The sequence below is a fragment of the Zonotrichia albicollis genome, chromosome 5, assembly GCF_047830755.1.
Source record: "Zonotrichia albicollis isolate bZonAlb1 chromosome 5, bZonAlb1.hap1, whole genome shotgun sequence".
Taxonomy (NCBI): Eukaryota; Metazoa; Chordata; class Aves; order Passeriformes; family Passerellidae; genus Zonotrichia; species Zonotrichia albicollis.
In genome coordinates this window covers 26928313-26950370 of record NC_133823.1, presented here as the reverse complement: position 1 = coordinate 26950370, position 22058 = coordinate 26928313, and the positions used below count along the sequence as shown (strand labels likewise).

General features: G+C 39.7%; 1 protein-coding gene across 15 annotated transcripts in view; it reads right to left on the bottom strand.

Moving 5' to 3' along the window:
• Positions 1-20960, bottom strand: part of TRIM2 (tripartite motif containing 2) — an 87297-nt gene extending 66337 nt beyond the window's left edge. For 4 of the 15 annotated variants that reach the window (XM_026792962.2, XM_014266532.3, XM_026792963.2 and 1 more), the window contains exon 1: positions 20638-20960. The gene's annotated coding sequence lies outside the window, so the exon portion shown is untranslated. Of the gene's footprint in view, positions 1-3199; positions 3322-19410; positions 19829-19952; positions 20198-20637 lie in introns of those variants that run through there. The other 11 variants (XM_074541150.1, XM_074541152.1, XM_014266539.3 and 8 more) reach the window with 5 other exon arrangements.
• Positions 20961-22058: the final 1098 nt, after the last annotated feature.

Sequence of the window (22058 nt, the reverse complement as noted above, 5' to 3'; positions counted from 1 at the left end):
CCTGGGGTGAATTTTGCACATAAACTTGCCTAGCAATCTTTTTCTTTCCTAAGAGCAGGTAACTTCTCCAGGTAACACCACCAAATTAAAATGCACACACTAGAGGAAGATCCTCTGCTCCTAATGCATGAGTGAGATCTGGGTACTACAGCCCTGCTGCTTTTGTAATAGAAAAGGCTGCATGCTTAGAGTTTTTCATTTTTTCAGAACCAACCAGCATGTTCCACTTTAGTGGCAACAACATCCCTTACCTAGCATCTAATACCTAGCAAAAGGGATCTGGAGATAAAAAAAAAGGCCACAATGAAAGCTTTCAAGAGCTTTTATAGGCATAGATAAAATCTGAGGATATTAGTCAGAGGGTTCAGATTTAAGACAGAAGACAACTTACGCAAGGAGGCTGAGGAGGCAAATTTCAGCCTTTATCCCTATGGAGACCTGAGTTCTGACAGTGCGTGATTTTACAAGAAAATCCATCCAAACCTGACAGAAGGCTGCCATTGCTTCTTTCAGACCCTCAGACTGTTTCCTGTTACCTGACAGTTCAGTTTCCTGGTCAGACTTGAACAGCTGATGGGAGGGAGACATGCAATATTTCACTTACAAGGGTGTTCCTTATCATAACCTTAATTGATGTGTGTCAAGCATATAAGACATATTAGCAAAGCACTTGCTAATAATAAACCCTGAGGCAAAAAGTACCCTTAAACCCTTCTGTTTTCACTAAAAATTCAAATTCCCAGTGTCATGAATTAGAGCTCCAATAACTCAAAATCCTTCGTAATTTAGAGAGCTGTTCCTTCCCAAGATATTGATCCATTTTGGGAGCTGGTCTGACATTCCCAAGGGCAGTGTAGGGGAAGTACAGTGGATCTAATAATCTGGTTACCATGAGTATATTTGGGAAATACTGGTAAGAAGTCAGGGTTTCAGTCAACCGCAAATGAATACCTTTCATTAAGTTCTGAACAACTGAACAATAGCTATATTACAAATGTGCCTGCAGACCAAATACTCAGCCACAGGAAATTGCTGGCAAATGCACCTACAGAAGCAGAGGAAGAAAATGAGCCACAGTAAGCAGTTCTATTTCCAGCTTCCTTGCAGATTTTATCTCCTTTTGTAGATTGAGCATGATATGCTTCTCTGCTTGCCAGGCCATCTGAAAGCTTTGTTAATGAGTATTAGTAAATAACTCTGTTTTCACAAACTGCCTACTAGCTCAGAAACAAAAAGTGCAATTATAGCTTATTCAGTTCAGAGTAGTTCTTTTATGAAGGATGTTGATTCAGCACCTTGTTTTAGCAAGCCTTGTAAATACATCTTCAAAATTATCTCTCTGGGAGGAAAAAAAAAATCAATTTTAATTTTCTGCCTGTTTACCCCAATGCAAATCAAACAGGCACAGTCTGCCCCTTCAGAGCCAGCCATGTTGTGCTGAGCTCGTGATGCACAAGGGATTTCTTTCTTTAGTCAAGAGACAGACAATGTGGTGAGCATATTGATTCCTCCTAATTATGTACTGCAAGGGCACAGCAACAATTCCTAGGTGTGTGGTGTATCTCATGGCTTTCATTTAGGTCCTGAGATCCTGCTTTCTTAATCTATAGACAAAAACCATCCTTACTAATCAAAGCTTAGTATCTATCTGCTGCTTAGTGTAACTGACTGAAACACTCTGGCTTGTATTCACAGCCTGGCACAGAAGCAGCTTATTGCAGTAATTAGCTTTAATTCATACACTACCACACGTGCACTGTACTGCTGCAGAGAAGGCTCAGACTCAGAGCTGAACAACCATCAGCATCAAGACCCACCTAAATGTACTAAGTACAACAGCTGCCTATCATTTGATCTGCGTTAATAGAAAGTTTCTGTCCACCTGTCTCTTAGCCACTGCTTCCTAAACATAATATTGCTTGAGTGGCACTCTGCAATCCACAGCACATTGAATGATGCAATCATTAAGATCCTATAGGTGAGTAGGATTGTTGAGCCAAAAGTTTCCAGGCTGCACCAGGGCTGTCTGTGGAAGCTGTGCACTGCCTAAAACACAAGCAGCACAGCAGAGACAAAGGCACAACCCCAGAGATTCCCCTACTGAGTACATCCACAGGGGGCAAGCTAACAAGCTGAAAGGAACATGGCATCAGGCCTTGCTTTGGATTTGCTTTTAATTTATTTTTTTTGGCATGAGCCAAAGCTAATGAAGATCTGATTGCAACTTATTTCCTGTGATTTTAAACAGAGGAATAATGAACATGCTTATTTACAATGACAGGCACCTTTCTCCCCCTGAGGTATCTTGAACTCACTGAGCCCCAGTTATCACATGAAACCTACACACAGACTTGCCTAAACTTCAGCAGCAGACTACCTCTGAGATTCTGCATGATGGCCAGCTCTGACATGGACATTAAAACTTTATTTGCTGGTGTAAATGGTAAAAGAGAAAGTCTAAAAAGTCCATAAATATATGCAGTGCAGGTATAAGTTGAAGAATACTGCCCAAAAAGGCAATATTTGAGTTCAAATTCTGAAAATTAGAAAGGGTATACTAAATATGCAAGAAGTCATGCTCATTCCATCTCTACAATCTTTTGCTCTGTGGAGCTGTGAACAATTCCCAATAACAATTCCCAGTAAACAAAGAGGACTGAAATCTCTGACCATGACTTTCTTTTTCTACTGCTAGGTATATATCTTCAAACATGACAGCACCTATCAGCATTTTGGGAAGCATTCATTTTACAGTATCTCATTTCCAGCCGTTTCACACTTTTCCAAACCACACTACTCATGACCTTGCAAAAATTGCTGCTGTTTAAAGTGAGACTGGATGATCAAATAATGTAAATGCATCTAAAAATAAGAACCAGATGCAGATTAATTTAAGTTGTGAGTATATATATGTGTGTATGTGTGTGAGTGTGTACAAAAAACCTCAACAACTTAGTAAGTTTAAATGGATTATGTCCTTATTAACTTCTTCCCTTTTGTCTTCAGGAAGGTCTCATTTGGCATTGAAATCGTGTGGTCCTCGCAGTCATGACACTGTATACAAAGTAGCTGCTCTTTTACTTCAGACAGAGGAAAATGCTTTAATAGCTGCCTCTCTGAATGACAGCACCTACCTGCCTTGCTAAAACATGCCCTTAGTCTTACGAGAAAAGCCCCAACAAGACAGAAGGCTACTTACTAATGTTCCATAGAGTCCAGGCGGGAGAATCGGAGGCTGAAATTCACTGTGCCTCTGATGAGAAGATTTAGCTGCCTGCAGCATTCAGACAGTTGGTCCCATTAGGGCCATCGGGCGGCTGAGTTAAAGGGTGGCCGTGCACAAACATAAACAGCTTGTCAGCACAAGCCAAAGAGGCGGGCCAGCCCTGCCAGCCACAATGCGAGCCAATGATTAGCTCCTTCTCCGCATTCTGGGTGTTCAAGATATTGGGTTTCATTCTTAAGCAGGGGAACAAGAGGGACTGACCGGGAAGGGCTAAGGCTTGACAGTTTACTGCTAGGCATTAAAATGCTTAAGGCAGAAGGAAAACCAAAAATCAATAGATCACTTTGGGAAAAGCACATATTTGCTGTGTATTCATATAAACACTTCTAGGGAGCCTGCAAGCATCTCCAAGGCACACTTGCTTTTAGGTCAATCAAACATACAAGCAAACAAAAGACCTCTAAATTAAATTTAGTTCATATTCACTGTATAGAAGTTTCACTTGTAAAGTCTCTAATTTTAATTCTCTCCATCCTTTTTCTTATTCTCATCCTTCCTAACATGCTTTATCTGCTTTATTTGCTGACAGTGGCATTTCTCACTTCTCTGTCACAAATGTCTTACCCTGACCTTCTTGACCTGAGCCCCCAACCTCTATTGATCCCCCTATGATTGCTTCTCTTCACCTCCATCTTAACTGCTTGTTCTTTGGGTCCTGATCTCCTGGAAAAAGCAGGGTCACAACAGAGGCACCTTACAGTAAGGTTCTGTGAGACAACCAAATTGATCTAGCAAATTATTGCTATCAAAAGGGGAGGTGCTACGTCTGCCTTCTCTTCAGCACCACACTGTGCCCTTCTTGTCTGTCCCCCCATCATTCAAGAAAGGCAGTGTGGCACAGAAGCAAATGCTTCTCAGTCAGTTTACTAATCTTAACACAGAGACAAAAGAGGTACTGCATGGAGTAAATACTCCCTGAAATTTAAGCTCCTTGTGATCTTGCCTGAGTCATCTATGTTCCCACCTGTCTGCCCAGGTTCCTCTCTCCCTTTGTTGTTTGAATTGAATTGTTCCTAGTTAATTGAATACCCTGCTTACAGCTGCTGATCCCATTTCATCCCAGCTCTGTCCTACTTTCTTATGCCTCTAGTTTGGCTGTGAGGCCTGTCTGCCACCAAAATCTGTCTCATTAAGTGTTCTATAATAACTCCCTGCATAAAATCATGCTTTGTGCTTCAAGCCTCAGGCTCTTTGAGCTCTTTTTTGCTATCCTCCTCAAAAACCATGCCATCTTTTTGGCTTTCACTGTTTTTTTCTCTGACTTTTCTGATTAATTCTTCTCTCAGCATCTACTCCTCCCTCTCTCACACTCCCAAAGGCACCCTACTTCTTGTTACATTCTATCCAGCTTTTACTATTTGCTTGTGCAGGCTCCTGTGCCACTGACTCATGTCAGTGATTTACGAGCATCCATTTGTATTGTTTAGCTTTATGCTTTTCTCCAGTCTTATATTTCACCCTGTGTTTTAGGCATATTGTATTAAATGCCCTGACAGCTTTTAATTTTAAGATCCTTTTTCTGGGGTCAAATTAAAGCGGTGCAATCACACTACATTCCTGTAGTCTTGGCACAAGTCGTTTCTCTCCCTCTCTGCTTTGCTAAAGGAGCTGAACTCGCTGCAGCAGCAGATGCTGGAGTTAGCACCTCGCTCAGACAGGCGGGGTATCGTAGCTGAGCTCTCTGCCTTCTGCTGACAGGCTGCACGAGAGCTCTGGCACAAAGCTCTGCATCACAATGTGCTCAGGTCACGTTTGCAAGTTTTTCTTCACAGTGACACATACTAGACGTGTTCTTCAATGACAACTCATATTCTGACACAATTGCACAGCTCCATCAGCTGCCACCCAGGGACATAACATATATTGCCCCTTCTTTTGCCGGATTTCTCACTCAGTCTGTGCTATCCACACCAATACCATTATTTTACCATAGCTCTTTTCCAGTATTTTTAACCTGTAAATCTCTGCCCAGGTCCACCATGTGGTCACATATGATTCATTATTTTGATTCTTGAGCCTAGAACTTATTCCCAATGCACCTGCATTGCTTTCCACAAAAAATTCAGCAACTGAGGTAATCTTTTGTTCCATACCACAGCCACATTGCCTGCACCTCCATGAAAGCCGTGCTTTCATGTCCTGAGCTTCAAGGCCTTTTCAGAATTTCTTCTTTCTTACTGATCCACTCCCACATCTCTCTTCATCACAAAGCCTGGCTTTTCAGCTTTCTCTCTTCCTTACAAAGCTCTCTTTTCTTACCTTTTCTTCTATGCAGAGAATGCCCTGCTTCATCAAATCAAATTACCTACTTTCTTTCTCTTCTACAATCTACATCACAAAATATAGAAATAATGTATCAGAGTGAGAGTAGGTGAAAAGTCATTCCAGAAAGAGAGATGTTTCATCAGAGTATATAAAATATATGCGCTGCAAATCTTCTACCATCAACTATATACTGCATGTTACTGCACCTTAAACTGTTAGATTTTTTTATGGAACAGGATAGGCTTAAAAGCCTGTTTTGGATATGGATCAAGTGCCCAAACACTGTACATGAGATTGTGAAAAGACTGCTATGAAAAGACTGTTTGTAGATGCGCAAGAGAAAGCAAGCTAGCTATTGCATCTCTGATTCCCATGGAAATTTATTTAAGATGCTAATTCAGTGTAGCCACAAATAAAGAAACAAAAGAAAGAGCAAGAATGAGCTGATTTAGAGGACTTTGTTGAAAAGGCACACTTTAGACAAAGTCACCCTGGGTACAACTCCTGTGACTTCAATCATAGCACTATGCCAAGGATGAAGCTGCCTCTTTCTCCTTAAGCCTGGCATGACACAGGAAAAGTGTTACCAGCACTGCCAACAGTACTAACCCAGCACCAGCTAATAGTGATGGCCAAGCCGATTTAATAATTTACTTTTATCAAAAAGGTTATCCCTCTCTCTTTACTGCCATTCCCAGTTGCACAGGCCTGTATCTCTCTCACACAGTGTTGCAGGAACAGTGTGAAAGCTCACAGCCCACATTTTTCTTGCTGGATATGTCTTTCAGACAGGTTAATGGTCTGACTCAATATCCCTGCCATGTTAGGCACCCGAAGTGCCAGTGGAGGGAAACAGTAAACATGTTTTAGATAGAGAGGGCAAAAGGTGGAGACCAGAATCACCATCTTATTTTTCATATGCAAAAGATGGCTGTCATCCCCAAGAAGCTACCATCTATCCTGGGGTGAAACCTAAAACCACGACCCCCAAACCCACACTGTTCACCAAACACAAGATCCCAAAAGCTGATGAGTTCCTTCCAGCTCAGCATATTTTATGATTCTATGATGTGATTCAGCAGAACTTTGCCCACTCCCTCAGCTGTGGACTCCAAGGGTGACATTTTGATTCTGCCCCTTTCATTTTACCATCCATGCATCTGGCTCCTATTATTTATTGTTTGCTTTCCAAAACTGGGGTTTTTTTTACTATTTTGCGGCCTCAGCCCACCCTCACTCTGCCCTTTCTTCTCAAAACAAGCTCAGCTGGATGCTATTTTGCCTGTTCTTTGCATCTCCCTTTGGGGCCAACAAGGAACCTCAGGCCCCCTGAGGCTCAGGCTGTCCAGTTTCTGTCTACATTGCTGCTGGGAGGACACCTGCCCTGATTCTCCAGCAGAAGCCACAGATGCTGCAGAATGGAGTGAGGTTTTTGTCATGTTTTACTGGCCTGCTTTCAGTTATAAAAGGAGTTACAAATTATTCCCAGAAAACACACCAGCTTAAGCAATGGAAGACTTCAGATAGTGACAAAAGAAGTGAAACTGTGTAGCTGAAATGTCTCTTTCCTGTTAAAAACGAAAGCAAAAGGCAGAAATGGGAAGGGGAAGAGATCATGCCCAGATGCACCACACTAACATATGAATCTGCAATCAGTGGGAACTTGGGTTTAGTCCCAGCTCAGACCATGTGCATTTTGAACTTTGAGCTCTTGGACCACTTCCTAATTAGAGAGCAAGTGACACACTGTGGAACGATTTAACCCTTTGGTAGTGCCTCCAGAGATGTAGCAAAAGCCAGAAGAGACTCTGGGGATGTGTCTAACCCCTGGAAGCCACAAAGACTACAGGATCTATCCCTATGCTCCAAACAGACTAAGTGAAACAACTGCTGTCAGCACCTCTTTCCATGGCTCCCTACACAGAAAGGTCAGGCTTACAACTACTCCTTCCTGTGCTGCTGAATGATTGCTGGAATCTCTCCCTAATGTGCCAGCTTTCCATCCAGAATCTGCCTGTCTTCAAGACAGAATAGTTCCTTCAACCTCATCAGTAATGCCACACCAAGGATCAGATCAAACAGATACCTGCAGCAACTTAATAGTGTAAATAACACCACACTGAACCAAGAGACCTCTTCTCTGCTTAACAGGAGTGGAAAAGCAGCAGAGTAACTGTAACTAAAAACACAATTCTAGCATAAGGAGCTGTGTGGAAAGAAACTAAGGCTATACAGCTGATGTACATCAACAGCTGTCATGATTATCACTGGCGTTCTAGTTAGATCTGCACCAGTGATTTCATTTTTTTATATCCCCTTGTAATGTGGTAATAGTATGTCTTACCTATTTCATAGAAGTTCTGTGTGCATACAATTTACAGTTCTTTGAGGCTCTCACGGAAGACATTTCAGACATACAAACTTTTTATTTTCACAGCTGACTTAAGAAATATATCCTTTGAAAGCAAATAAACAGGATAACTACTTTGGCAAGATAAGTGTTTTTAAAAATTTCCTACCACCTCAAAGGTCACTCATTCAAAACACAACTCAAATGCACCAATAAAAGGAGATGCACCTCCAAAAATGCATGCACTGTGGGTAAAAATTAACTTTGGCACTGTAGAGCACAGTAAACCTACAAGTTTAAAGTCCATCTAAGCAAGATTTCTGCCTAGCTTCGTGTCCCACTTCCTGGTGAGAGATGTTTCACAGGCCTCAGTTGTCCCAGAGTTCAGAGGAGGCCTTTCAAGTACAAACTACTCTTTGCACACGCCCTTCATTTCCCATTCAGTTGTGCTCTACCTTATTTGCAGACCAATGGCCTCAGTTCTCATCTCACCTGGAATTTGGGTAGTCAGAGCTTTTGAGCCTTAAGGTTTTTATAGGCGGATCTGTGACAGCAAGGTAGCAAGAAGTGTCAAAGCCACTTCTAAAATATCTGTCTAATGTACATGCTGGTAAAGCAGGAGAAAACTCGGTCAAGAAGCAAAGCAAATTAGCCTGTCTTGGGCACCATGCTGCCATAACTGGCTTCTATATTCAAGCTGGCTATAAGCTACCTTAAGCCTTGCTATACTTCACTGCAGGCATTTCTCAGTTAAATTCTGTGAATTAGTCTAGACTCAACATTTAAATTTCACTGTTGTTATGGGGCGATTCATGCACTTCTAAAAGTGTTTTGCAAATCATGCTGAAACATTCCTTATCTCTGATTAGGTTTAGAGTAAAAAAATATATTTCAGAAGGACAGATGCTTTGGCTTTGGAGCAGATCTATGTTCAGAGTGTCAGGTATGCTGACAAAGAGCCAAAAAATAGGCACAGACCCAGCAGCACACACATCCATCCTAATTTCAAATTACAAGATAACTTGTCTCCAAGGAATGCTTTCCTATATAACAGTATAAACATTTCCAGTGGTATTTTTGGAACTGACAAATTTCTTATTATGTATGGCCTTTGTCACAAGAAAAATATCACCTCTCCAGTTTCTCACCCCTCTGTGGGCGGTGTTCTTGCTCAGACAGAAGAACACAAGGGAAATTTCCAAAAGAACTCTTTTGTGAAGACCTTGCTGTTATACAACAAACAGACAGCATTAATTAGAAGACTGCCTTCAAGACAGCTGTGGTTCCTGCTCCCATAAGAAACCCTATTCATCGTGAACTCAGCAGTAAATATTCCACTTGCTTCTTTGGCACAGAACCAAATTCCTGCATCAACTAGAGCAAAGGATGCTCAGAGACCAAGAGGGATTTGCCCATCACAGGAAAAATGCTCAGATTAGCGATGCAGTGACCTTGGTTCAAAGAAAGCACTTTAATACATGCCTTTCTGTCAAGCATATGAGAACTCCTGCTGATTTCACTGTCACATCAATGAGGTCAGCCACGGATTTATTCAGGAACTAAAAGGAATTAACTCCCTTCACACATACACACCCCCTGAATAATGGCCAGAGTGGTCTGTGCCCAGTGGTACAGATGTGACTTGTCCCTCCCCTCTCCCAGTGTGGATCAGGAGTTTACCTCTCCTTGAATGACACTACTGATGCATTTTATGCCTTCTTGCTGAATAAGAGTGACTGGGGTACCAAAAAACTTCTATACCTAACTTACTTCTATTTCCCTTTCTACCCAGCAAGCCTAGACAAAGCGTGCCAGTTACCAAGCAGGTGGAAACACCGAAATAATTTAACTGCTTGAAACTGCAGAGGCACAACAAAGGTCAGAATCATTCATTTGGACACAGAAATCCAGAGAGAAGGTGGTGTGTCCTATATAAGCCTGCAAGCAAACACAACAGGCCAAGTTTTCAGTATTCTCATATAACAAGATAGTAAGAGGAATTTTAATGAATTCCAGGTGCTCTCAAGTCAAGTTCCTTGTGACAACCCATCCCCCCCAAAAAACAGGGACATACTAGATCTCTAGCAAAGCTCTGTTATAAAGGTATTCTGAGCAGCAGGAGAGGAAAAGAAGACTTTAATTTTAAAGATACTACAAACCTCAGCCATGCAGGAGAACTCAATTAAAAGCTAAAACTTTTATCTTTTACCCCTTGATCCAAGTAGTAAAAAGGCTAAACCTGTCATGTAATCAGAACCAAACCACACCCACGTCTGGATTTAATTATGCCGTGCCATTTTACAGCAGCCTAAGAAAATGGAACTGGGGGTCAAATAATCCTAGAATAATTCTTCAGTCAGTCACACATATAAGAACCTGGGTAAGAATGGATAACAGACAACATCAGCAGACTGAGCATACAAAGATTCTAATTAAAGGTAAGAACAACAACAAAGAAGTTCATACACAAATGGCTCACTTCAGAGTGACAGCACCTACCAAAAAAAATTCTGTATGGTCTACAAAATTCAAGCAAGCTTACAAAACTAATGCATACTGAAAGGATAGAGCTCTGGTCAATAGCTGCTCACTGATTTGAAAAGAAATGGAATTAAGAGAATTCTAAAACTCTTCAGAAATACATATTTTCGTATGAGTTCTACACGTATTTAAAACAGATTCTCCAAAAGAAAGTATTTATATGAGATTGTATGTTTATATAGCAACTGTAAATTACAGGGAGAAATCTACATAAGAACATGCTTTTAATTAATATGAAAGTATAAAGGACATATAATTTAATTATTTATTATTATGAGTACACAATGTGAGTATAAAATCAACCAAAATACATAATTTTTTAATTGAAAACAAAACATTCTAGATACATTACTTGCAAATGTTAACTGGGGAGAAGAAAATATTTTGAAATATTACCTAGCCAGCAAAGAAGCTTGGAGATACTGTATATTCTAGCTCAAGCAAATAAATAAAAGTGTATATGCAAAAGCAATGCAAATGCTACCCAAATTAGTAAGGGTTTCCTGAAGATATGTAGCATGAAATTAAATTATAATTTCTATAACCTGCATCCAGCATCACTATGGTATATTTTTAGTATTATGAAATCAGTTACATGTCAGTCTGGGGGTTTTTCTTCCTATTTAACAGAGCTTTTTATTAAAAAAAAAAAAGTGTCACTTCTTCCAGCATGTATTCTTCTTATTGCTCTATTCTGCCTCATTCCTTGAGCAAGGATCCTGTTAAAACAGCCAGAGCTTCCCAACTGCACCACAGTGCTCCACCAGGGCCTCTGTGTTCACCCAGGCTACAATCTGGATTAAATTATGGCTCACACACTGTGATTCGACTTTGCATGCAAGGAACAAAATCTGTGTGAGGTAATACTGCACAGGACCCAGGGTCTGGATGAAGAGCAGGCCTTGAAACGTTGTGTGCATTCACTTGTGCTTTTCTGCCTGCTTGTCAAGGTCAGCAACATGGCACATTTAAAGGAGGCTTCTTGCATTGACAGGATTTTTTTTGCTCCTGGTTGCTTTCCGACTCAAGATCAAGCTCAGAGAGACCTCACAGAAGGAGGCAATGATTATTGCATTGTAATTGCTAAAATTCAGCAATTGCTCACATTCATGCAGTTATTTTAAAGCTATATTTCTTGGTCATTTTAAGGTCAGGTCAAAGACACAAAAAATTACAAGTCAGCCAGAATCTTATCTTGAATTCATCCCACTGGCATCCATAGATATGATGACATCTAAAACCCCTTGATATTCCAGAGGATTCAAGAACACTGGTGTCTACAATACAGGTCACATGCATTCTGAAAAGCAAATATTCTGCGGAGTCAAAAATCTGTTTAACTTGTGAATGAGGAAAAAAGTTAAACCTTCTCAGCAGCATTTCAACTGAAGATGGTCCAGTCTTTTTTCCTTTCCCTTCTTTCCTCCTCCATAGCAATTTCAGACTCCACAATAAGTTCCAGTGTCACTTTTGAGAAGGGGAAGAGCCCACAAAGATATTTAATATCATACTCAACAGAACAAATTACCATTTGGGGTGTTTTTCTAAGAAGTCTTGTTACAGCTACACTTAGGAACTTCCTTGATACACAGAGGTACTGAATACCATGGATGTTTGCCCAGAGCAGAATTTTTTGTTGATTGTGCATTTTAATACTATAATCTATAAACATGATAATTTTATATTTCTCCATTAAGTGACCCTATTTCAGCTTTTAAGAGACTGACAGCCTTTACTGGCTAGCATTAAATTTTTCGTGCTGGATGTTTGCCTCATTAAAAAAAAATCAGCCAAAATAATTGAGTTGTTTCTGAGAAAAAGATTAAGAAAAATCAGGTCACTTTGTGTGACAAAAATTCAGGTGTCTTTATTTGAGAACTATGAAAAGCCTCAGCTTTTCAGTAGGATACTAAACAATAGGGAGAGGCTTTAACCCAGACAATGATTTTTTTAACATCACATGAATATGCGCATTAACCTCACTGTGACCCAATGCATACTCACTTGGGAGATGATTTTTTTGGTGATACAGGCAGCCTGCTTTCTGTCCTTTCCTAGTGCTTGTGTAGCATCTCTTAAATACAAACCTTGCAATAGAGGAAGATATTAAACCACATACATCCAATCCACTTCAATGAAAGACTAAATTCACAAGGCACTGAAGGGAACTCTGGTATGAGAAGTATTCCCATGGGCAGCATTCTCAGAAGACATACTGTCTTACAGAAACTCCCCAGTATGAAATATTGCTGGTTTTATTGCATACTGTACTATTTCCTCACTGTTCCATCCTAATTTCAACTATGGTAGCCAGCTCAAGACCTCACTGTGGTCAAGCAGCATGCTTTGCAGGTGAGCACTAGTAGAAGGTCTTGGTCCAGATAAAGCCAGTGGAATCTATTCAGTGAATGATGCCAAGTGAACAGAACAAAGAGACTGCCCTGTCACTGTATTTCCCCAAGCTGGCTCTTAGTGGTATCATACTTTGGCTACAGCAAATAAAAATGGCCAACAATTGTTAGCAGCAACAATTAAGCCATTCATTGTGCCTCTTGGGGAATGATGGATGGAGTTTCTTGTACCATCCTCACCCCAGCTGCACTCTTTGTCAATTCCTCCTTCATGGAAATTGTGTGATTTGAGCATCTGTTCTGAATCAGATAAACAAAGTGCTATGGACTATGGTATTACACATACCCACTGACAAACAGTCCTGTGAAGAGACAGTGACCCACTGACCTAGGGAATTGCCCTGACAGTGACAGGCAGCCCTATACCTACTTTTAATCCTCATATCTGATAAAAGCAATCAGCTGAAGGGATCTCTTTATAAAGGCACTATATTAACACCTTTATTTAGATAGTTCATCAGAATCCCAAATGACATAGTGATGTTGTACCACTTGTTGCTTTGACAACACTCAAACTTTCCTCAGTGACAGGGGGGAAAAATATTTACAGGAAAATGCTTTCTATATGATAGGATCAGAGTAGGGTGGGGTCTCTGTTGCTCAAGGATCTAAGCTATTTTTTCCCAGCTCCATAAATCATAACATCAGCTCTGGTTTCTGCTAGAGTTAGCTGGCTGAGCATCAAGGAACATCAAATAGAGATTTTTGCTTTCTGCTCTCCATAGCACTTGCACTCAGATGTGTCTATCTGCCCTCACATCTTCAAGAATAAAGCAAAAAAAAAACCTTTCATAAAACATTTCAAGCACAGAACAATTTTAAAAAGCATTACTGTAACCCAATGGTGAGGCCTTTTGTTTTCCCAAAAGGACAAACTCACACTTCCCAAAAAACAGAAGTATTTTACATGGTGGTCCTCCCCTACCTACACTCTCTGATGCTGAACAAGCTATGAACATTTCTGGAAAAGAAGTAATTAACTGCAAATATGATTTCAGTGCATAAACAATCAAGGTCAGAACCAAAGCAAATCATCACGTGTCTCCTGATAATTACAGTGAAAATAATTACTTATTTCCTCATCAATAATTATTGATTCCTAGAAGACCTCTGATGTCATAGCATGTTATTCATTATAAGCATTATACAATGGCATCTATGTTACAAGATTCACTATGTTTACTCTCAACATGTTCTCGAAAACAAAAGAAAAGCTGAACAAATTCTCAATTTCTCATTTTAAAGCATACACTATTAATTTCATAGAGAAAAAGAGTACTTTGGCCAATCCACTTAGTAGGGACACTGATGGCTGGAAGCCCATTTGGGGTAAAATTTTGCCATGGGAATATGCAGTATGAGTTGCATTCACTTTTAGGATGGCTATATCTTGGCCCAAGGTTAGTAAGCATATTGTCCTGGGAACTCCAAACATACTAAAATAATTTGGCTGTTAGTTATCTAACTCTTTAATCAATTTTCAGCCTCATTGCTTTACTTTTACATAGCAATTACTACTGACTAATTAAAAATCTGAGGGCCACACATACTGTAACAAAGCTGTGGCAACCTATGGATTTCAGGTACGTCAGTAGGGCAACACTCAGAATGCCAAGGGAGTTGATGTCAACTTCCTCCTTCAGAAATGTAGCCATGACATCCAGCAGGATCTACTCTGCATTCTGCTAAAATCACATATTTCAGTGAACCTATTTCCAAATAACAACAGAAGCTGGTTGATTACAAAGTATTCAACAGAGGTAGCTCAAGATCAGTCTGCAAACTCTACTTTCTTAAAAAGGGCCTTCAATTCCCACTGAATTGAAGAGTAGGGGGAAAACAGAATAGCAAAAACCAGAAAAAACCCATTTTTCAATTGCTCCTCTAGTTAGGTAAAGGAGACTCAAAAGTACTGAAGCCTTTAAATTAAGACAACCCGTGTTTCAAAAAGACAAACAAGCTTTAGTGATTTGGTTATTTCTGATTTACTATCTTTAAAATTAGGTCATTACTTTTAGGAATGCTTTGAAATAAATGAATGGCAGGAGAGGATTTCAGAATGTTCTTAACAGTAATCCATACCATTCCTAGGGATAAACTGTTTTGTCTTTGACCTTCTAGTTTATCTCTTTGGGAATCACATTATTGTCTCATAAGAAAAGAGGTACCCATCCTAATATTCCTAGCCTAATGAGTTCCGCAAAATCCTTTTAAAATACTAACCAGATTGAAATATACTGTTTTATCCATCCAGATCAAGCTGGATTTATGATTAATTGCATGCTTGGAAATAATCTTTCAGACTTTTATTCATCATTCCCTGTATGAAAAAAGAAAAAGTCAGTTGAGGAGTACAACATCCCTTCATGTTTGTTAGCTTGCATTTGTGTAAATGCTTTCAACTGCTTTATGGAAGGAACAACAGTGACACTGTCAGAATAAATTTAAATTTCATTTTTAATATGTCACTAAAGTGATACAAATTGTGGTGTCAGTGCAAAAAGAGATATCATGAATTATAATTTCAAAATGAAATATAAAAATCCTAGGAAATTCAAAGTAGAATATCTTTTCAACTGCGATTTGGCCCTCTTGGATCCTTCAGATTTTTTATTCCTGCAAATACAACTAGGTTTATCACCTCAAAATAAAAATTACTCTTAGAAATCATAGTGGTTTATGTGATACACATTTCCAGAAAGAATAAATTTGCCTTTGGGCTCAGATATGTTGATTACATTACTCAGTTAAGTTACAGCTTGTATTCACATGCTACAGCCTCGCTTTGTGAAAGATGATCTGAAGAGAGTACAAATTGAACACATAAAGTACCTTCAGCATGAAATAGTGTATTTTAATGGGGCTTTGTGAACTACAGAGTTGTTCCTGACTGATTTCAGATGGCAGTTTAGTCCTAGTTTATGAGTATAAAAACTAGTGTGTACCTTACACCATATCATTCAAACAAAAGGTAGTAGAAAAGGTGATGTTAACAGATGTGTGACTGCTCCTGAAATCTACTTGTAAGATGGATAAGAAGTAGAGTGATGGGGAGAATTGGTCTTACAGAAAATGCAAATGAAGATTCTCATCTGTGAGACTCTCATCTCACCCATATTGTGAACCTCACTGTCCACCCCAAATCACAGTACATCTTCCATGAGTCAATTAGTGTGTGATGGTCATGTGCCATGCTGCTGCTATTTCATGTGAATAATCAACATTGAAATTTAGATTCTGTAAATAATCAAAAGTAAACATACTTCATTAAACTTAATAATGAATATTATTACCTTAGTAATTAAGTTTATCATGAATCTTATTAACTTAGTAATTGGCAATAGCATCTTAATTTTAAGGAAAATCTTTGTTGGTGGTCCAGAAATATTTTGCAATTATAACCATGTTTTGGTCAGTTGAGTTAATTTCAATTAATATAATTCATTAACTTAATACCTAAATACTAACAGCCTAAGGGAGATACTTTCAGTGAACCAGTATGACAGCTTTAAAAAAAGGTCACAGTAAGTGTATGTCATTCCCTAATTTTAATTACTTGTAATTTCAAGCCTATGTCTAAGCAAATTCTGGTATCCTAAAGATCAGTTCAGATAACACAGTACCAACATCTGTGTTCTGAATGCAGATAAAGAGCCAAATAAGAAAGGTAGTAAGTGAGTGCAAAGAAGGTTTCAATTTATTTGTAATAGAGCTTGTAAGCAGTCTGGGAGCAAGGATTACCTTCTGTTTCTGTACAATACCTAGCTCAGTAACAAAAATCAGTACCCCTAGATGCTGCAGAAATAGCAAAGAGTAATAATAAAATAAATGCAGAATGAAATGATAATGCAATTGATGCAAGTCAGAATTTCATATGAGGTATACTGACAGATGTTTAATGAACTGCACTGAATCAATTTGACACTGCACAGTTCTTGGGAAACAACCAAGTCCTGAATAATTTCATTTAAAAGAAATTATGGGTGCTGCAGTTATTTTTCTCAGATTTTTTCTTCAAGCAAAGCTCACAGAAAATAGCAGCATCCCTATTTATTTTTTTCTTTAACATTATCAGATTATTAAATAGATTGGGCTTACGTGTGGCTTCTCATTTGAAAATCAAAATCCAAAACTCAGTCTAGGTATCTGAGCTATGTTAAGTTACATTAACTGATGCCTTAGCTCTCTTTTTATTCCTCAACTAAATGAGCATAGTGTTGTTCTTCCTAACAGATTTTTATATCTTAGTAATTCTCAAATAACAGAAATGTTTGTATGAAAGCAGGTAAAATTTGGAAGAAAAGGGAAAGGAGAAAGGAAGGGAAGGAGGAGTTAACTATTGTAAGATGTTTATGGGAATTTGTCCTTACCTAGTTCATTTGCCTCAGAATTCTTCTTGTAGAGAATTAGGAGAAAGGAGAAGGGATCACAGAATACTAACTGGAAAGAAAAGACCAACACAGATACACAGCCTTTCCTATACTACAGTAGAGAGAAGGTGATCATGGAATGCAGTGTTCCCAGTTTTAAAGAGCAGAGGGGGGAGGAAACACTTCCTCTATGAATAGAAGGGAAGAACACTAAACCAAAATTTAAAAAAGCTGCTTGCTTGTAGTAAGACAAAAAACTTGGAGTGACATAGAACTCCTACCTTGAAACAGGAGGAAAAAAGGAAAGAAATACTGGAAAAAACTATTTTCCTTTTCGGTGTCTTGGTAAGTAGCAATGGATTTGGCACTATTAAATCTAAAAATTTAATGCTTTGCAGGGGTTATCCGTGTTGGCAGCTCACCCTGTGCTTTGCAAGGAGAATACTGAAAATTCTCTTGAACTGTGGCCAGTTGCAAACCGGCTGGACAAGACTGGCCTGGAGCAGTTACTGGTGTTCCCCTTCCTACTCTCCAAGAGAGGTCAACACAAGGTGAACAGGTTTGTTCCCTGATCAGCCATGCACTCTGCCTGCCTTTCCTACAGACCAAGGTTTCACACCTCCCAGAAATATTTATGCAGCAGGGCTGAAACCACTGAGGTACCCTATCAGTGTCACTGATCTGTTACCAGGGGTAAAGGTATCTGAGAATCTGACACACCAGTGAGCACGGGAGCGCTCACACCTCAGTGCCTTCAGAGAAAGTTACAAAGCATTGATGCATGTAGTAGCAAATGAGATTTCAGCTCAGGGCTGCAGCACCAAAAACTGCAGGGGATTGCTAATATTCGGTGAGCATATGCCTAAAAAGTCAGTGCACGTGCTATCAGAATTTCAGCATCCTGTGCACATCAACGAACTTTGCTTAAGCTTCATCAGGATCCATTTACATTCTGGATAAGAGATTGGGGAGCAAAACTGGCGTATGATGTAAAGAGCAAAGTTAAAGGCCAAAACCTTCTTTTCAGGATATCTGTCAGGAAGATGCCTGAATAGGTTTTAAATAAAACAGCTCTGAAATTTTCCATCCAAGTCCCAAATCTTCCCAGAAAAATTTCTGAAATTATTCAGGACACATATGAATAATTTCTCTATATTTGAGAGACTTAGGCAGGGGCTTTCAATGTATAATCCAAACAAGGAGTGGATTAACTGTCTTCAGCTGAAAGCCTGCCAGAGACTACCCTTCTCCACACACATGGCATTTTAATATTTTGACATTTTTGTGAGAGACATTGTCCTGAAAGGTCACCACTTGTCTCAGCAGCTGGCTGGCTGCCACTGAGGCTCGGGAAGCTGAGCACCGCAGCTGTCGTTAAAAATGACCATCTTCACAACTAAGTTTCAGAGAAGCTATGAATTTATGTCTGTGAGAGGAAAAAGGAGACAAGAGGAAGGAAAAGGAAGCTTCAAAATCAGCTTTTACTTGCTACAGTGAAGACAGGCATTTATATATATACATCTGTAAGATGAGGCTGAAATATTTCAAAAGCAGTTTATAAACACAACAGTCACCAAATACCTGTGTTACAGCATCATTATGGGTTATACCATGAATATGTTTAGTCCTCTATTGCAGCAAACTACACACATATTCTCTCCCTATTCACTTAATGGCAGTCACCTGTTAACTGTGCAAGCGGCATTCTCACATGGCTCATGAAAAACTGACAGTGCCACTGGTCCCCAGGAAATGACAAAAACTGTAAATAAAGCAAGAAACATGACATAGCAATTGAAACAAATTTCCTACAGCCTGCATTTCTTGTGTACTTATCTGACTACTATTTATAATTGGTAATGATCACAGGCTGTTTTCAAGAAGCAGATTTCGTGCAAAGCACAGTAAGAATTCATTAGCCATAAACTCGATAGGACAATGGCAATACAGAAGCTTTGAATTAGAAAGGAGAATAAAAACCAACATACTACTTCTTCAGCACTATGAGACCAAAAATAAACTGACAAGTATCAATTTTCTTCCTTACAATATCACCACATTACTGAGAAACCTTCAGCTCCACTGATTCCCAACCACCTTTCTATCCTGTCTTGATGCCACTGTGGCAGATAAAGATCGTTTCATGTACAGACAGAATGAGATGGGTGAAAAACATGCATTGCTCACCGTGCTATGTTCATTGTTCTTATCAGGTCAGGTGCAGACTTACTGGTGCCCCTTATGATGACTATTTGTTTCTGCTTCTGAAAATAAGGTACTGTCGAGTTCCTTAATGAGAAGTCCGGGTCGGCATTTATGGATTTTTTTAAAAAAGATTCCAGGTGAAAAATACCGTGGAAAATTTTTCTTCTATGTACTCCCAAACTATCTATTCCTGCTAAAGTATATTTCTTGCTGTATATCTAATCTAAGCAGAAAAACATCTCTCTATAAGTACCAGCATTTGCTGGACTTCTCCCCTCACAGAAAAAACAGCAAGCAGACATCCCCAAAATCAACAAACACAACTGCAAACTACTTGTTCTGGAAAGCTTTCAAGCATCCCTTTCCCTCAGCAGCTCTTCCACTGAAAGCCAGAACAATACTGCAGAGAAGCTTCCCCTGTCAGGATGTTTTCAGCTTTCATCTCTCTGCTTTTTCAAGCAGAAGACTAAGGTAGAAACCTTAATTAGCAATCTGAAAGCACCACACAGGCAAGGAATACTTACATTTGCAACTGTATTTGTGATATTTGCGCACTGATCCAGCGACTGGTGATTACAAAGAAGAGAAAGAGCTTTTTAGGCTGCCTTTCAAGTCTTGCAGCAGTGAAGTGAAGGCTGCTATCTGAAAGCTACTCATTTTCTATATGCTGTGCTCTACTTGCTTCCCATGTGCATACAACACAGCTGCCAGATTTAATAACCATGTCAGCCTGCTTTCCCCAGAAAGCAGCAGAGAGATGACAGGATGAAGTAGCCAGAGCGTTAATCTGTAGTTATGGCTGCACTAAGCCTTGAATGAATGTCACAGTTTTATTGCTTTTGAAGAAAAAAACCCAAAACAAATCAATGCTGTTTGTGAAAAAAATAAGAGCAAAAGGATTTCAGAAATGTTAATCCATACTTGCCCCCGTGATATTAAAGTACATTAAAGACATTTCACCATTTTTTTCCCCCTATCAGTTAACAAATCCTAGGACTTGAGGGTTTTTTATTCCTTTCAGAATACATTTTTCCTAGCAGTGTATGCTCGTACCCCAGAAGAACAAAACCATTAACTGAAAAATTAGTTGAGCTTCCCTTCTCTCCTGTTTCTCTCTGGAAGGAAGCATTTCCATACCTGTTTGTCTTTGCTGACTTCTTTCAGGAAAAAAAAAAAGTTAATAAAAAAAGAGGGGAAATTCTCTTTTACCATTTAAATTCTCCCATGCACAGTGGTTCCTAGAGCACTGGACTTTAGTATCTGCTGTGGTCAGTTCACTGCCAAGGTGGAGCATCGCCGTACCTCCAGCTGTAAAACCAGTTCCACGCCAGGGAAGGGCAGCCAGACTTTACATGACAAGAGAAGGTGCCACTCATGCAGTCAAAAACAACAAACTGAAAACAAACCCAGAAACGCTGGGTTGGATCTGCAACAGTGCAGGGATGCCGCAGAGGTCATATGACATCTGTGCGCGTCTTTTTCTCTCTCTCATTTATATTCCTTTCACTTCCCTTGGAGGCACCTTCTCAGCAGGGAGTGGTTTCTGTGGAAACTACGGACAGTCGGTTTTCCCCTCGGAGAAACTGTTACTATGGTAACCTTACATAATGTATATGGCCTAGATTCTTTTAAAAAATATTCTAACCCTGAAATTCTCATTATAAAATTAGAGCTGATTTGTCTGGGGGGCAGGAAATACAGTTATTTAAAAATTCCATTAGAAATGTAGGATAAAAAAAATCCAAATGGTGTTACAAATTAAATGAGAGTATAGAGGGCATGTTATTGCATCATTCACAAAGGCAAAATAATTTGCAAATGCCAGTAAACAAGTCTATTATTTAGCACTTGTGGGAAGCAAGGAGGAAGGGAAGCATATACTTGACATCATGGCTCACTGCAGCAATCAATATTGCATCTTGCAGAGTCGAAATTTTCTCTCTATGTTTATTCTTCCAGCAACCAGGACCTCATTTAATGATGTAAGCCCAAATACTGCTTACATCCACCCCACTCAAAACTGAAATATCAGCTTCAAAGTCACTTACCCTACACTATGAAATCATACTACGTCAAAACTCGAGAAAGTGCCTGAAAGGAACTGTGTGAGTCAGTGAGGTGTAGCGAGCAGTACAGCAGAAAAGAGAAGGCACACTGCTGTTTATATGACTTTCTTCTCAGCTCAGAGACGCACAGCCCTGGTGGGGAGGGCAGGGCAGGTCTGTCAGATGATATTAGGGACAGGGGAATGTTAGGGCCCCAGCAATGGGGCTGGGCAGGGTGAGCCTCCTAAGTCAGCAAGTAAAGGTCTGCCTGGCTGGGGAGGACATCAATGTTTTGTGACCCTGGTGAAACAGGTAGGTAGATGTCTCCCATCCCTCCTCTACCTGCAGCAACCCTTGCAGATAACCCTTATCCTGGTTACACTAATCAAAAGTCAAATGGTTAAGAAGGCAAAGCTACCAGATCAACATGACATAAAACTGGTGATTTCAGCTTGAACAACACTGTTGGGGAAACTTTGCTAGAATCTTACCTTGGCAATATCTGTGTAGTGACTCAGTGGATTGGTATCTCTCCTGACCTGTCAGCCTAGCAACTGTTATTAGCATGAACCACATTAATACACA